We start from the raw sequence: 17,791 nt of genomic DNA on the forward strand, positions 1-17,791 counted from the left end.
CAAAATGACCAATGTTACCTTGTGATGGAAGAATATTCCAGGTAACCTAATGTAGGACAAGCCGAGGTGAGACAGCTATAGTCTACTGAGGCCGAGATGGCTATAGTAACCCGAGGCCGAGACGGCTAGAGTATCTCGAGGTTGAGACGGCTAGAGTGTCCCGAGCCCGAGTAATGCGGCTCGATTGTCCCGACTAATATAACTAGAAGATTTCCAAATAATAAAGCTAGAAGATTTTCTGATTTGTCAACTGCCAACAAGTTAAAGACCAAGAGGAAAGAAGAGATTATTGACAACTCTCCTAATTCCTCTTTTAGAGAAATCTCATATTTATATTTCCTTTGTCATCAAGTAGTATTATAGTTATTATATTTTCCCTAATATGGTTTTCCTTTGGCACCAAGTATTTCCATTAATTTGGAAATATCCTTTGGCACCAACTATTTCCATATTATGCTTATTTGTTTTATTTCCAGTCTTATAGGATTTTATTTCCTTTTGTAGTAGCTATAGGGTTTGTACTATAAGTTTGGAATAATTGTAGTGGAAGAGACAGTATTTTCATCAATAAGAAAAGCAGTTTTTCTCTTTCAACATGTTGTTGAATTTGTGCTTTGAGAACACAGTTTCTCAATCACGTCTATCGCTTCTCGCTACGTCAATTGGTATCAAAGGCTTGACTATCTTGGTCTGTTGGCAAACGATAGAAATGTAAGCAACCATTCCGACGACGAAGAACTTGGAGTGCAGCCCCATTGGACAGTTGTCCGTACTCATGATTAGCGGTTTGATCGTATTGAACGTAAGATGCGGGAGATTCAACAAAACATCGCTCGGTTTGGGCTCGACGGCAAAAGACATCACTATCACAATTGGAATTGCGTCAACGAGATGGCTCGTGGCTGACTGGTTGTTGGTCGTGGTCCTACACCACAAGTTGTTAATTCGACCATGAAGGAGTTGCGATTGGCACATAAATTCATGTCGTCACAATCATCCAATTTGTCAACGAGGCCAGTAGCAGCCCATTCACCATCGCCTTGGCGACAAGTATCGCCTACCAACCAAGTTCTGAGAGGTAGAAGCAACTACTACTTCCCAACCTATCCAGTTGAACCACCTCAAAGCAAGGGCACTGACGATGATAGCCCCACCTACGCACACCCAATAATGATTGCAGTGGAGGAGGTCACAATTCCCATTGAAAACAAAGGAAAAATAAAAGAACACAAATAAGAAGAAAATTTTGGAGGAAGCGCCGCAAAAGGAGGCAAGGAGGACAAAATGCAAAAGGGCACTGTCATCATAATTGCGACAAAAGAGAATCCAGATCCGTGTGGAGAAGATAACGAGATTCACACTAAAAATCAAGGTGACTATATTGGAGGTGAGTTTTCCAAATCTAATAAACATGAACATGTCACTTGTGTTTTGCAACAACTGTCACTCGCACCCCAACAAAGAGACAAAACACAAACTATGTGTCCCGTGGCCATACATGGTTTACCAATGGTGCGAAGGAGGCTAGGACATCTTTCTCACTTTGCTGATGTGAGGGTTAAATGGAAGGAGAAAAAGATGTTGCAGATGTGGCCCAATTACAAACTCATCAAAGACAACATCCATTTGAAAAGTAACACAATGCTGATGTAGAGGCACAAATTCCAATTCCCATTTGAAGCCGACAGTAGATTGAAGGGGAACAAGTGTGTACCGTTTCGATGCGCAAAGAAGATCAACATTGGCGAATTGCTCAAGTCCCATGTTGTGAGTTTTCAATTACTCGCAAGCACACGAATCGTTTGCAATATAGTGTATGTGCAAGTGTAAGGTCGAATCCACAGGGAATTGTGTTGCGAAAAATAATTTTTATTTAAACTAATCTTTTATTAACCTAGTTCCGAATTTTAGGATTTTATCATGCAAAATAATAAACTAAACAAAACTAAATTAAAGACAACAGATAAAAACCACTAAGGTTTCATAATTCACACTCACCAAATCAAACCACATATTCTCATGTTTGCAATAAAATCCTATGCATGTTCTAATTTTTCATAAAATTACCTATTGAAAGATTCAATGAATCCATCATTTCCACAAATCATAATGAATATCCAATTCAATTCAAAACCATCCAATGTATCCGTTTTGACAAACAAATCACAATGGATATCCAAATAAAATCAAAAGATTCAATGTATCCGTTGGATGAAACACATTGAATATCAACATATATTAATCGAAACAATCAATTAAAAGAGTTTTAATCCTTTAATTGAATTAAAATGAATATACATTCAGATTATACAAACAAAACATGAAAATACGAAATCTAATCAATGGTGAGACTTCATTTTCAATCTTAGTTGGAATTTTAGCCTCTCATGACTAAAAACAACTCACTAACTTTTATTAAGAACATAAAAAGATTGAGAGACTTATAAAAGATTAAAATTGCAAGAAACAAATTGGACAAGAAGAAGACGCATGAAGTCTGTTGGGATGGGGAGAATTAAAGCTCCAGACTTGTGCCTTTTAAAACATTCTCGCTTAGTCCTTCGTATTCTTGTTCGCCCCCCTAGTTGTGGAGAAAACGTGTATATATATATATATATATATATATATATATATATATATATATATATGATGAATGGCTCTAGCTAGGTTAAGAAGAAAATTCTGTTGCCCAAGTCTCACGAAATTGTGGCGCCTCTCTTCTCATGAAAAACATGTGTCTAAGTCAAAAGTAACACTAAACGGCGCTGATAAGCACTGAATGTTGCACATTCAAGCCCCTTAAGTTGCATATGTCAATTTCTTAGCATTGTTATTTGTTTGATTTTGTGTTGTTTTATTGTTTTCAGGTTTTAAATAAACAAGCAATTAATTCCATTGATTTTGGGCTTAAAGTGCACTTTGAGAAGACCTAGAAGATATGTCAAGTTTAACCAATCATAATAGAAGACCTAGAAGATGTGGTTAAGTTTAATCAAATCAAGGAAATGATTAAATTAGAATTTCTCCAATAAGAGTCAAAATCGAATTAGATTCAAATTTGGATTTTGCACACATCACATTATTTTGATCATAACTTTCTACTCAAGTCTCGAATTGTAATGAAATTGTTGGCGTTGGAAAGCTAAAAAAAAAATGAAACAAATGTGTATGAAATTGGTTTTACCTATTTCGGATGTTTTCTATGCCAAAATCGCCCCGCAATAAACGATTGAATTTTCAATCTCCTACTTGAACTAAGAGACTAAGTTATGATTTTTCAAGGATTCCTAGGGCTTTTAGGCCTTTCATAGTCTCTATAAATAGACCCTTAAGTTTCAAGAGAAGGTGTGCTTAGCTTTAGACAGAAAATTCTTCTTGGAGGCTTGACAAGTTGAAGAGAAGAAGAACATGACAAGAGGCCATCCTAGCACCACAATGAGCGGCTAAATTTGTAATAGGGTGTTAATGTAGCCATTTTCAAGTAAAAATGGTTTAATTGTATTTTAGTTTTGGGATTTTCTATATGCATGATGGTTGTATAATTGTGAGAATTGATCTTAATGTTTATCTTCAATCATTATGAATGTCTTATATTGTCTTAGAAACTCTTTTATATTGATTGAATTCAATCCTTCATATTTTTTGTGATTATGTGAATGATTGTTATACATCGGTTTTAATTGACATATGATTAAGAGGGTTAGATAGGCCATGCCAAGGGAAGACAGATTATACTATACCCTAGTTTAGTGTAATTTAGGTAGACAATTTGTACCAACCGAAGATGGTTATACTATTCCAATTATTGTGTGTATCATTTTAAAGACGTAGCTAATCCATACTTAGGGAAAATGGGTCGTAGCACATCTTAGTGGTTAGGTGGACGGACCGTGCCAACCAAAGATGAGTTATACTTATTCTTGAATTTTCTTGACTACTCGAGTGAGACGAGCCCTATATTATGCATAGTATGAATTTTCCTTGTTAATTTATGATTGACCATTGTTATGCAGTGAGTGGTAAAATCAACCCCCTATTCTTTCTCTCATCATTACAATCTTTATTTTTATGTCTTTAGTTTTATGCATTTAACTTTGTTATAAACAAAAACAAATCAAACTTCTTTTAATTAAGTTATATTTAATCTCAAAAAGCTTGATAGCTATACAGTCCTTGCAGTTTGACATCCTCAATATAGTTCTATCCTACAAGGATTTGTCTTATTGCGAGTGGTAATTTTATCATTGATATTTTTTGGTAAACGAAAGACCACATCAATTTTTGGCCTCTCACGCACTTCCGTGTTTTCCTTTACAAGAGAAAAGAGATACAAAACAAAAAATTAATAAGTCTGATTGTGCCTCCCATACTTCATGTACGTGTCTTCAAGTTCCTTCCAAATTTAATTTGCACCACATGCACCACGTGTGAGCTGAGTTCGGTTCTCAAAAAAAGAATACCCTCAATGGCCCTCTCACTCGTAACGTTCATGTGATTACGTTGTGCTGCCAGTCACGTTCGGTTCCTTCCTTTTTTATCAAAACAAAGTGTTCTCTTCCTCTAGCACCTCTACTCGATCGACGTCTTGAGTTTCCAAGTCTAGAAAACAATACTAGTGTCTCCCACACGTCCTAGTATGCTGCCCTTCATGGAAAGAAATCATGCATTTGGTCCCATAGTCCTAGAGTTTAATGTTTCGAGCTTGCTCACGCACGACTCTAAAAAAAATTCTTTTCCCGCTTCTTTGCAATTTTTATATAAAAAGCTCCATTTTTTCATAATGACCTGCAAAACATTAAAACACCAAAACTACCAAAAAACATAAGAAAATAACAAAGTTAAAGGTATAGCAAATACTGTTAGTTTGAGATTGATTGCATTCTATTTGACAAAATCACTTGTATGTAATGTTGTTACATATTCAGGGATGTTTGTATTCAGAGTCTTCAATTCAGATATGTGCTTCGAGAAGATTCTGTGCATATTTCAAGACAGAGAAGTCAGATCCCAAGCATCCGTCCGGACGGCCCAATATAACTTCCAGATGCTCATCAGTCAGCAACATCCATCCAGACGACGTGGCAATACCATTCAAACGCCCATCAGTGTCCAAAAGTTTCAAACTGTTCAAGGTTGCATATGTTCGGACGTCTTAGCAACACGTTCGGACGCTATTCAGTGTTCAACAAGTAAAAGGATTTCCTTCGCAGACACGTATATGGGAAGACAGCTGCAACCGTCCGGACGACAGGTCTACACCGTCTAGATGTTATCCTTGATAAGGCAATACGTGGAGAAGAATTGCAACCATCCAGACATCAGAGTAACATCGTCCGGACGCTGGTCCTTATTATGAAAATTACGAGCAGCAAAAGTGCAACCGTCTGGACGCGGTCTTATTCAGGAAAGATTTTCAGCGCTTTTTGGAAAGCTGGCTGCACAGTTGTCTGTTCGAACGACCTTAGCTTGTGTGTAGAAGCCGCCTAGAGAAAATCGTATTAGACTCAATTTAGGTCTTCTGTAGCCTGTAAATAGAGGCCTCTAAGCATGTACAATTTACAAAATTTGGTATTGAATTTTTTAGAGCCTAGAGAATATATTTTAGGAGATATTGTGCTGATCCGCTTGCTCTCAAACCGTTGCCGTTGTGTGTTGTTGCTATGCTCGTCAATTGAAGTCTATCTTAGGGAGGAGCCCTAATGTAAAGGAATCCATAGAAGACTCCTTCAAGTAGAAGACTTGGTTGGGAAGCGTTCACGTTGGATTATGTGTCAGAGTGCTAGATACGATCGCTGCATCGGGTATGTGAGTGTTACTGTCTATGTACTAGATTTGTCTTCTGATAGTGGATTTCCTGGGTTTGGCTGCCCCGTAGTGGTTTTTCTCTTAATTGAGTTTCCACTTCGTTAATAAAATATTTGTGTCATTTAAATTTTGCTTTTACATTATTTTGTTACACATTGTGCACACACACACGATTAAATTAGAAGTCATCTATTTTACAATTGGTATCAGAGCTTGGTACACTCTGAGAAGATTAATTTCTTGAGTGTGATTCTGTTTGACTTCTATTTTTTTTTTTTTTATCAAGTCTATCGATGTTGATTTGATGGAAAAAGGAGAACTCCAAAGGATGTGTTTTGAATAGTTTAATCAATTTGAAGATTTTAAAAATTCTAGCATTGATCATCTACAAAGACTTAGAAGCTTTGAAATTGAGAAAGATGTTTTTATTGAAAAAGTTAAGTCTTTGGAAGATGCTCTAATGAATTCAAAACTTCCTTTGGAAAAACCTTTTGATTATATCTTGAGTATTGATAGTGTTGCATCTGTTTCACATGCTATGCCTGCTCATAGAACTATGTTTGTTAAACCTAGCATGTCTCAAGACCATACTCATTCTACATGTGGGGATAAAGGGAAAAATACTAAAGGGACTAGGCGTAAAAATTTCAACTCTATCCCTACGTGTCATCACTGTGGCATTAGTGGTCATATTCGCCCTAATTGCTTTCAGACACGTTCTCAGAAACCTTGGGATAAACTGCATGTACCTAGAAAAGATAAACCAGGTGTTGAGAACCAAGTCAAGAATTTGAGTGATCAAGTCAAACTCATTAGTGAAAAGCTAGGAAGCCTTACTTCTAATGAAAAAAAAAAAATCTGTCTTGGTTAAAAAAAGGAAAAATACCTCTAATAAACAAGTATGGATTAAGAAAGTGGACAACTTGTGTTTAGTTGCCCACACTGCCTTGAAAATACTTGATACTTGTTTGTGATATTTGGATAGTGGATGCTCTAAACATATGACATGTGACAAGACACTACTAAAGGATGTTCAGATGGGCAGAGGAGGAAGAATCACCTATGGGGATGGAAGTCAATCCAAGGTCATTGGAAAAGGGCTTATTGACATTCTAGGACTAGGAGAATCTCAAGAAGCCTTATATGTGGAAGGACTTAAGGCAAATTTCCTCAGCATCAGTCAATTCTATGACAATGAATTAGTTGTTTAATTCCCCAAGAAGGAATGAAATATTTTTGATAGTAGTGGGAAGTGGCTGATGGGAGGAGAAAGAACTGTTGACAACTGCTATGGTCTTCCAGGTCTCACTTTAGAGCCTCAAATAATTTTCAACAAGGCAACCATTGATGATAGTGAGTTATGGCATCAAAAGCTGAGACATTTAAACTTTACAGATATGCTCAAGATTGCCAGTAGGAGATTGTCAAAGATCTGCCCAAGATGGAGAAAACTGGAAAAGGAGTATGTGGTCCTTGCCAACTGGGAAAGCAGACTCGAGCAGCTCACAAGAAAAATTCAGGTATTCTCACTTCTAGAAATTTAGAATTACTGCATATGGATCTCATGGGTCCCACTAGAACTGCTAGTCTAGGTGGAAGAAAGTACATATTGGTGGTGCTGGATGACTATTCCCGATTCACATGGGCTATTCTTCTCCATGAAAAATCTAATGCTTTTGATGCAGCTCAACAATTATTCAAGAAAATTCAGATTGAGCAAAACTGCCCCATAATGAGAATCCGCAGTGATCATGGAAGAGAATTTGAGAATGCCAGATTTGAAGAATTTTGCCACTCATATGGCATTCAACAAGAGTTTTCATCCCCTATTACTCCTCAATAGAATGGGGTTGTAGAGCGGAAGAACAGAGTGATTCAAGAAATGGCTCGAGTGATGATCCACTCAAAGAATCTAGCTCAAAACTTTTGGGGAGAAGCTGTCAACATTGCTTGCCACATCATCAATAGAGTCTACTTGAGGCCAGAAACCAACAAGACTCCCTATGAGATTTCTCGAAGAAAGAAGCCCACAGTCAAGTACTTCCATATTTTTAGAAGTAAATATTATATTCTTCAAGACAGGAAGAATCTGGGAAAATTTGATCCCAAAAGTGATGAATTGATATTTTTGGGGTACTCCACTAACAGTCGTGCTTACAGGGTGTTTACTAAAAGAACATAAACTATGATGGAGTCTATCAATGTTGTAATTGATGATGAAGAAGTTGGGGCATCTAGCAAGGGGGAAGAAATTCAGCCTATTCCTACAGAGCTGCCTATTCCTTCAGCTGGCATGATCAAGCCTTTTGCTTCACCTCAAGAAACTCCTGCCATTTCTTCAGCAGCTGAGTCTCTTCTAGATCCTCTTAGTGTGACTTCTGAGAATACTGCTAGTGCATCTAAAGATGAGGATGAACCCACAAATCCTCCTAAACGATCATGGCTCAAGCTTAATCATCCCTCCCAGCAGCTCATTGGGATTCTTGAAGAAGGGCGTCGGTTGAGAAACAAAGTGATCCAGCCCTAAAGTGGAGTAGTAAATCAAGTATCCTATAGCTACTATCTTGCACAGACTAAGCCGAAGAAGGGTGACGAAGCCTTACAAGATGAAAGCTGGATCACTGCCATGCATGAAGAATTACATCAGTTTACGAGAAACGATGTATGGACTCTTGTTCCCAGACCTGCTGATCACAATGTCATTGGCATCAAGTGGATCTTCAAGAATAAATCAGATGAGCATGGTAAAGTGATCAGAAACAAGGTGCGCCTCGTTGCTCAGGGGTATACTCAAATTGAAGGGGTAGATTTTGATGAAACCTTTGCCCCTGTTGCCAGGTTGGAGTCCATTAGAATTCTTCTCTCCATCGCTTGTCATCTTGGATTCAAGCTATATCAGATGGATGTTAAAAGTGCCTTTCTGAATGGCATACTTCACGAAGAGGTGTATGTAGAACAACCAAAAGGGTTTCAAGATCCTCATCATCCTCATCATGTCTACAAGCTGAAGAAGGCTCTGTATGGTATGGTCTCAAGCAAGCTCCTCGAGCTTGGTATGAGAGACCGACTACATACCTTCTGGCTAAAGGGTTTACAAGGAGGCAGGCTGATCGGACTCTGTTCATCAGGAATCAAGGTAATCAAAAGCTCATTGCTCAGATTTATGTTGATGATATCATATTTGGAGCAACTCTAGATTCCCAAGCCCATGAATTTTCTGAGGAGATGAAGCAAGGGTTTGAGGTGAGCATGATTGGTGAGTTGAACTACTTTCTGGGCTTCAAGTCAAGCAAACTTCTGAAGGAATATTCATCTCTCAATCCAAGTATGTTAAGGATCTGGTCAAGCGATTTGGACTAGATGGGAAGAGTCATGCTCGTACTTCCATGAGCACTCGTGTCAAGATAAGTACTGATCTTACAGGCAAACAAGTTGATCCTACTCTCTACAGAAGTATGATTGGGAGTCTTCTCTACCTCACAGCTAGCCAACCAGATATTGCCTCTAGTGTTGGAGTTGTGCTTGATTTCAGGCAAATCCTAAAGAATCTCACCTCACAGTAGTCAAGCGTATCATCAGGTATGTAAATGATACTCTACTTTATGGCATTTGGTATTCTTGGGAAACAAATCTTGTGGTTCAGGTTAATCTGATGTAGATTGGGCTGGCAATGCGGATGATAGAAAAAGCACCTCGGGAGGATGCTTTTATGTGGAGAATAATTTTGTGGCTTGGATGAGTAGGAAACAATTTTGATTTCCCTCTCCACTGCGGAGGCTGAATACATTGCTGCGGGAAGTTGTTGCACTCAATTGCTATGGATGAAGAAGCTGTTATGTGATTATAGATTCACTCAGGATACCATGATTATCAACTGTGATAATACAAGTGCCATTAATATTTCCAAGAATCCAGTCCAGCATTCTCATACCAAGCACATTGACATTAGACATCACTTCATTCATGATCTTGTGGAATCCCGAGTAGTATCTCTTTCTTTCATACCCATTGACAACTAATTGGCTGACATTCTTATCAGACATGTCCTGATCATATCTTTTCATGTTAGGATTAGACTTCTTTGTGTTCCTTAGTCTTTTCCTCTAAAAGCATGCTGTGTTTTTTTTTTTTAATAAAAAAAAAATTGGGGAGTAAGGTAGCAGGGTTGTTCTTTTTAAAGTTTTTCAGCTATCTCATGTTTCTTAATCTAATATATCAGTTCATTGTGCTTTGATGAATTATGATTCCATATGTTTGAGATTATAAGTCTGAGATTTGCTAAGTTTTCCTGCTAACTCTTTATGCTAGATAGTTGTTTTTCTCATGCGATGATTTTGTGCACTATCTCTCTAATACCCCGTATTTTAAGATATTAAATAAAATATCTTAAAATAAGATTTAAGACTTAATAATATAAATAGAATAAATATGAATATTTATTAGATAAATATTCATCAATCTTTTTATTCATCAATTTTAAGTATAAATGTTTATAAGATTAAATATTTACTAGAAATATAATAATGAGTCTAATTTATTAAAGAGATTTAAATAAAAGAAAATTCAAATGAACAGTATGTCGATCGATCCACCCAAATAGTCAATCGATTCACTTACTATTCATGTCAATCGATTGACACAAATAATCGATCGATCGAGGGTCAACAGTGTGTCGATCAATCCACCCAAAAAGTCGATGTTTCTGCAGAAAACAGATTCATGCACCAAATCATCTAGGATTTGATTTTTAATACCAAATCTCCCCAAATCTTCTCCCCAGCCGTTAGATGCGATCGTTTTGGAGAAATCTTGGCCGTCTGTTTCAGTATAAATAGAGCCCAGTCCTTTTACCTTTCACACTCATCCTTCTTCTCAAATTCTCTCCCAATTCTCTCTCGGTTTCTCTCCTGATCTCTCTAAAATTCTGTCTCTCTCTCTTGGTCTGTCCAGCAACAAGACAGGTAGAAGAAGGAAGATTAGAGAAGCTCTTTCTCTCCCGTGGGTAATCTCTCTCAAACTCTCTTCCTCTCCCTCTCTCTTCTCTCTTTTGGTTTCACCTGCAGAAGAATAAGAAAAAGAAGAGAAGAAGAAAAGAAAAAGAAAGAAGAATAAAAGAAAGAAGAAAATATAAGGAAAATTATATTTAGTTTTAAATAAAGTGTTATTTTAATATTTTGGTGATTTTATTATTTTAAGTATATGATGTTTTTAAGATGTGTTTTAAACAGGGTATTTCAAACGGAGTATTGAAATATAAAAATACGCCATTATAATGCCCGAGTAAAAAGCCACTATTTTACAAAAGCGCCGTTACGCCGCCTAAGTATTTTTCAAAGTATTTTAAGCGTTATTAGTATTAATGCCGTTACTCTGCTTAATTTTTATAAGCTTAAGATAAGAAGTAAGCATGAAGTTATTTTATTACACTTGTTTTAAAGTATACAACTCGTTAATTATATTAACGTATTTGATATATAAATATATATATATATATATATATATATATATATATATATATATATATATATATATATTTATATATATGATTTTTAATGTTAAAGTTTTCATAATGCCATTTTAAATAAAATGGTTATTTTGGTCATTATTTATAAATGCTGTTATAATGCCCACATGAAATATGTGGCATTATAATTCATTTTATATGTTGTGGTACTGTTCAAGTGAAAATAGGAGATAATATTTAAATAGAAAATTATATTAAGGATTAAAGATCAGAAATTATAATAGGATTAAAATGCATTTTTAGTGAATTATACTAATTCACTATTTGTTTGTATTATATATGTATATATTGCAGTGATTATATTTGTGAACGCTTTCCTGAAGCCAGAAGAATTACTGTGAGTATTTCTTACTCACTGAGGATGATACGTGTGGTTTAGTCTTTAATGGCTAGTGATTGCTGTTTTATTTAATTGTACGCATATGGTTTGGCATTTGATATGTTTAACATGCTCTGGTTGGAATTATGTATATGGTGTTGTTTGCAAGATCATATTATGAGTTATGAATGGGTTAATAAAAAGACAGGAGGTTTAGGTACCAAGCCGTCAGTGAATTGAGGAGACCAACGGATGAACTGAGGTTTACGTACCAAGGCATCAAGCAATTGACTAGGCCAACGGGTAAACCGAAAGTTTAGGTACCAAGACATCAATACACTAATAAGACCGACGGATAAACCAAAGGTTGAAGGAATAATAATAATAAGCTGGTGGGCATAAGGCCCACAGTGGGAGCACAAGGCCCCGTGGTAGACTGGCGAGCACAAGGCTCACAATCGAGGCACAAGGCACTAAGAACCAACAAGCTTTACAGTTTAAGGAGCACAAGGCTCATAGATAAACCCTTAGCTAAGCACAAGGCTTTAGCAAGAATGAATGCAATTATATGACTTAAGTAAATAAAGAGTTAAAGTAGAAAAATGAATGTAATTAAATGTATGTGGATATAACTGTCATCATTTGATTGCATTGTATATGGTTAAATAAATCAGTGTATCATTGTGGTTGAGGATCGTTGACTCACTCGACCACAACATGAAATTGTGGTGTTAACCACAATCACATGTGAGTTTTTGCAAGAATAAAGGAAGCAACTTAAGGACGAGACTTTTAGCATATAATCATTATTTGGAGACAAACAGTAGTTATGTATTTATTAAGTGCCGCATGTGGCACATATGTTATTATTTTGGATGTAATTATTATATCAGAACAAAATGTTATTATTTTTATATTAAGGTTATTCAGTCAGCTTTGATGTGTCATTGTTAAAGAAAAATTATATTCCGCTGCTAATTTATAACTCTGATGTTAGTAATGTCATGTGGAAATCGAAAAATTTTCACTTACGCTTTTTGCAGAAGCGGGGCTTCAGTGAACAGTGTGTCGATCGATCCACTAAAAAAGTCAATCGATCGACTTTCTGCAGAAAATAGATTCATGCACCAAATCATCTAGGATTTGATTTTTAATACCAAGTCTCCCCAAATCTTCTCCCCAGCCGTTAGATGCGATCATTTTGGAGAAATCTTGGTCGTCCGTTTCAGTATAAATAGAGCCCACTCCTTTTACCTTTCACACTCATCCTTCTTCTCAAATTCTCTCTCGGTTTCTCTCCCGATCTCTCTCAAATTCTGTCTCTCTCTCTTGGTCTGTCCAGCAACAAGACAGGTAGAAGAAGGAAGATCAGAGAAGCTATTTCTCTCCCGTGGGTAATCTCTCTCAAACTCTCTTCCTCTCCCTCTCTCTTCTCTCTTTCGGTTTCACCTGTAGGAGAATAAGAAAAAGAAGAGAAGAAGAAAAGAAAGAAGAAAATATAAGGAAAATGATATTTAGTTTTAAATAAAGTGTTATTTTAATATTTTGGTGATTTTATTATTTTAAGTATCTGATGTTTTTAAGATGTGTTTTAAACAGGGTATTTTAAGTGGAGTATTGAAATATAAAAATACGCTATTACAATGCTCGAGTAAAAAGCCACTATTTTACAAAAGCGTCGTTACGCCGCCTAAGTATTTTTCAAGGTATTTTAGGCATTATTAGTATTAATGCCGTTACTCTGCTTAATTTTTATAAGGTTAAGATAAGAAGTAAGCACAAAGTTATTTTGTTACACTTGTTTTAAAGTATAAAACTCGTTAATTATATTAACGTATTTATTATGTTTATTTGATATAAAAATAAATAAATATATATATATATATATATATATATATATATATATATATATATATGATTTTTAATGTTAAAGCTTTTATAATGCTATTTTAAATAAAAAGGGTTATTTTGGTCATTATTTATAAATGCTGTTATAATGCCCACATGAAATATGTGGCATTATAATTCATTTTATATGTCGTGGTACTGTTCAAGCGAAAATATGAGATAATATTTAAATAGAAAATTATATTAAGGATTAAAGGTCAGAAATTATAATAGGATTAAATTACATTTTTAGTGAATTATACTAATTCACTATTTGCTTGTATTATATATGTATATATTGCAGTGATTATATCTGTGAACATTTTCCTGAAGCCAGAAGAATTACTGTGAGTATTTCTTACTCACTGAGTATGATACGTGTGGTTTAGTCTTTAATGGCTAGTGATTGCTGTTTTATTTAATTGTATGCATATGGTTTGGCATTTGATATGTTTAACATGCTCTAGTTCGAATTATGTATATGATGTTGTTTTCATGATCATATTATGAGTTATGAATGGGTTAATAAAAAGACTAGAGGTTTAGGTACTAAGGCGTCAGTGAATTGAGGAGACCAACGGATGAACTGAGGTTTATGTACCAAGGCGTCAAGCAATTGACTAGACCAATGGGTAAACCGAAAGTTTAGGTATCAAGGCATCAATACACTAATAAGACCGATGGATAAACCAAAGGTTGAAGAAATAATAATAATATGCTGGTGGGCACAAGGCCCACAGTGGGAGCACAAGGCCCCGATGTAGACTGGCGAGCACAAGGCTCACAGTGGAGGCACAAGGCCCTAAGAACCAACAAGCTTTATAGTTTTAGGAGCACAAGGCTCATAGATAACCCCTTAGCTAAGCACAAGGCTTTAGCAGGAATGAATGCAATTATATGACTTAAGTAAATAAAGAGTTAAAGTAGATAAATGAATGTGATTAAATGTATGTGGATATAATTGTCATCATTTGATTGCATTGTATATGGTTAAATAAATCAGTGTATCACTGTGGTTGAGGACCGTTGACTCATTCGACCACAGCATGAGATTGTGGTGTTAACTACAATCACATGCAAGTTTTTGCAGGAATAAAGGAAGCAGCTTAAGGACGGGACTTTTAGCATATAATCATTATTTGGAGACAAACAGTAGTTATGTATTTATTATGTGCCGCATGTGGCACATAAGTTATTATTTTGGATGTAATTATTATATCAGAACAAAAGGTTATTATTTTTATATTAAGGTTATTCAGTCAGCCCTGATGTGTCATTGTTAAAGAAAAATTATATTCCGCTGCTAATATATAACATTGATGAGTTAGTAATGTCACGTGAAAATCGAGAAATTTTTCCTAACTCTTTTTGCAAAAGCGGGGCGTTACAATCTCAGGCTCCCCTAAGGTGTATTTTTTTTCTTTCTGAGTTTTTGCTCTTGAAATTCTGATGAGAGATTCTTTTTACTAAGATGGTCAAATTGACCAACTCGTTAGTTGAACCTAGAACCTAAAAATGTAGCATTCTCTCTAGGTTGTAGCACCAAGTGATAAAAAGCATTCAAAAATCAATAAATCTGGATAAATAAAAAGATCCTTTGCTTGTTGTGCTATAAATCTGTTCTTGAACTTGCCCCTATAGCCAAATCATTGCGGAAATAAATGGTCACTAAAGGACTAAGTAAAAGAAAAGTGCTACATGATGTGGTCTTTTGTTTACCAAAATATATCAATAATAAAATTACCACTCGCAATAGTTTGAATCCTTGTAGGATAAGGCTATAAACAGAGTGTCAAACTTCAAGGACTGCGTAGGAATTATTACCAAGCTTTTTGAGATTAAATATAACTTAATTTAGAAGATGTTTGATTTATTTTGTTTTCTAAAAATAAATACATTAGAGTAAAAGACATAAATGTAAATAGAGTATGGTTGAGAAAAAGAATAGGGGATTGATTTCACCACTCAACGCATAGCAATGGTCAATCATAAATTAATAAGGAAAATTCATACTATGCATGATATAGGGCTCATCTCACTCGAGTAGTCAAGAAATTACATCTAAAGAATAAGTATAATCCATCTTCGGTTGGCACGGATCGTCCACCTAACCACTAAGATGCGGAATGACCCGTCTTTCCTTGGTATGAATTAGCTACGTCTTTAATAGGATACACACAATCAATGGAATAGTATATAACCCATCTTTGGTTGGTATGAATTGTCTACCTAAATTACACTAAACTAGGGTGTAGTACAATCCATCTTCTTAGGTATGGCCTATCTAACCCTTTTGATCATATGTCAATTAAAACTGTTGTATAAATATCATTCACATAATCACAGAAAATATGAAGGATTGAGTTCAATCAATATAAAAGACTTTCTAAGACAAGATAAGATATTCATAATGATTGAATATAAACATTAAGATTAATTCTCACAGCTATACAACCATCATGCATATAGAAAATCTCAAATTAAAATATAAATAAACCATTGTTACTTGGAAAGGGCTACATCAACACCCTAGTACGAATTTAGCTACTCATCGTGGTGCTGGGATGGTCTCCTACCATGTTCTTCTCCTCTTCAACTTGTCAAGCCTCCAAGATGAATTTTCTGTCTAAAGTTAAGCACAAGCACACCTTCTCTTGAAGCTTAGGAGTCTATTTATAGATACTATGAGAGGCATAAAAGCCCAAGGAATTCAAGAAATATCGGAACTTAGTCTCTTAGTCCAAGTAAGAGATTGAAACTTCAATCCAAGTAGGAAAATGATTCCAAATTCGTCCAGATTTGCGGTCTTTTATTGCAGAATGATTTTGACATAGTAAACATTAGAATTAGGGAAAAGATATTTCTGACATATTTGTTCATTTTGTATTAGCTTTCTAACGCCACCAATTTCATTGTAATCCGATATCTAAACCAAAAGTTATGATCAAAACACTGAGAAATATGTAGAATCCAAATTTGAATCCAATCTGATTTTGACTCTTAGTGGAGAAATTATGATTTAATCCTTCTCTTGATTTGATTAAACTTAACCACATCATATAGGTCTTCTATTATGATTGGCTAGGCTTAATCATATCTTCTAGGTCTTCTCAAAGTGTGCTTTAAGCCTAAAATCAATGGAATTAATTGCATGTTTATTTAAAACCCGAAAATAATAAAACAACACAAAATCAAACAAATAACAATGCTAAGGAATTAACATATCCAAGTTATGGGGCTTGAATGTGCAACATTTGATGCTTATCACAGCATCTTAGGAGGAGTGTATCAGATGAAGGTGACTAGGCCCTAGTAAAATAAGGTTTGACTTTTGATTGATCTATCTTTGATTTTCTTTCTTGGTTAGAAAATTCAGTTGGCTTAAGTCATATTAGTAAATTTCATACCTTATTAGAAAGCATTCACACACACACACACACGCATTGCATGAGTTGAGCCAGCTATTTAAAATTTTTGTGTCTACAAGGAAATTTTTGCTTATTTTATACTTGTCTCTCAACTATATGTTTGTATAAATCTAACTAGCTATTTGACTGTTTTCTTCCTTTTTTAGCAAGATGTTTTCTATGGCTCTTTACAGATTTCTTTTTCATTTGAAATTTGAAACTGTTTTTGGTTGTGTTTTTTCTATACTCTATTTTACCCTTTGTCCTTTTGAGACAAAAATGGGGAGTATTTTTTTGTTTTGGACCGGGATTGTATTTTTAAACCGGTCAAGTGATTTTTGTCTCAGAATGGCCAAAGGGGGAGTTTGTTAGTTTGAGATTGGTTGCATTCTGTTTGACAAAATCACTTGTATGTAATGTTGCTACATATTCAGGGATGCTTTTTGTATTCAGAGTCTTCAATTCAGATATGTGCTTCAAGAAGATTATATGCAGATTTCAAGACAGAGAAGTCGGATCCCAAGCATCCTCCTAGACGACCCAGTATAACGTCCGGATGCTCATCAGTTTGCAACATCTGTCCAGACGGCATGGCAATACGATCCGAACGCCCATCAGTGTCCAGAAGTTTTGAAATGTTCAAAGTTGTATCCGTTTTGACGTCTCAGCACCACGTCCGAACGCTATTTAGTGTTCGAGAAGTAAAAGAAGTTCCTTCGCAAACATGTATATGAGAAGATAGTTTCAACCGTTTGGATGATAGGTCAACACCGTCCGGACGCTATCCTTGATAAGGCAAGAAGTGGAGAAGAATTGCAACCGTCTGGATGTTAGGGCAACACTGTCCTG

Source organism: Alnus glutinosa, chromosome 6 (genome assembly GCF_958979055.1).
Source record: "Alnus glutinosa chromosome 6, dhAlnGlut1.1, whole genome shotgun sequence".
NCBI classification, from domain to species: Eukaryota; Viridiplantae; Streptophyta; class Magnoliopsida; order Fagales; family Betulaceae; genus Alnus; species Alnus glutinosa.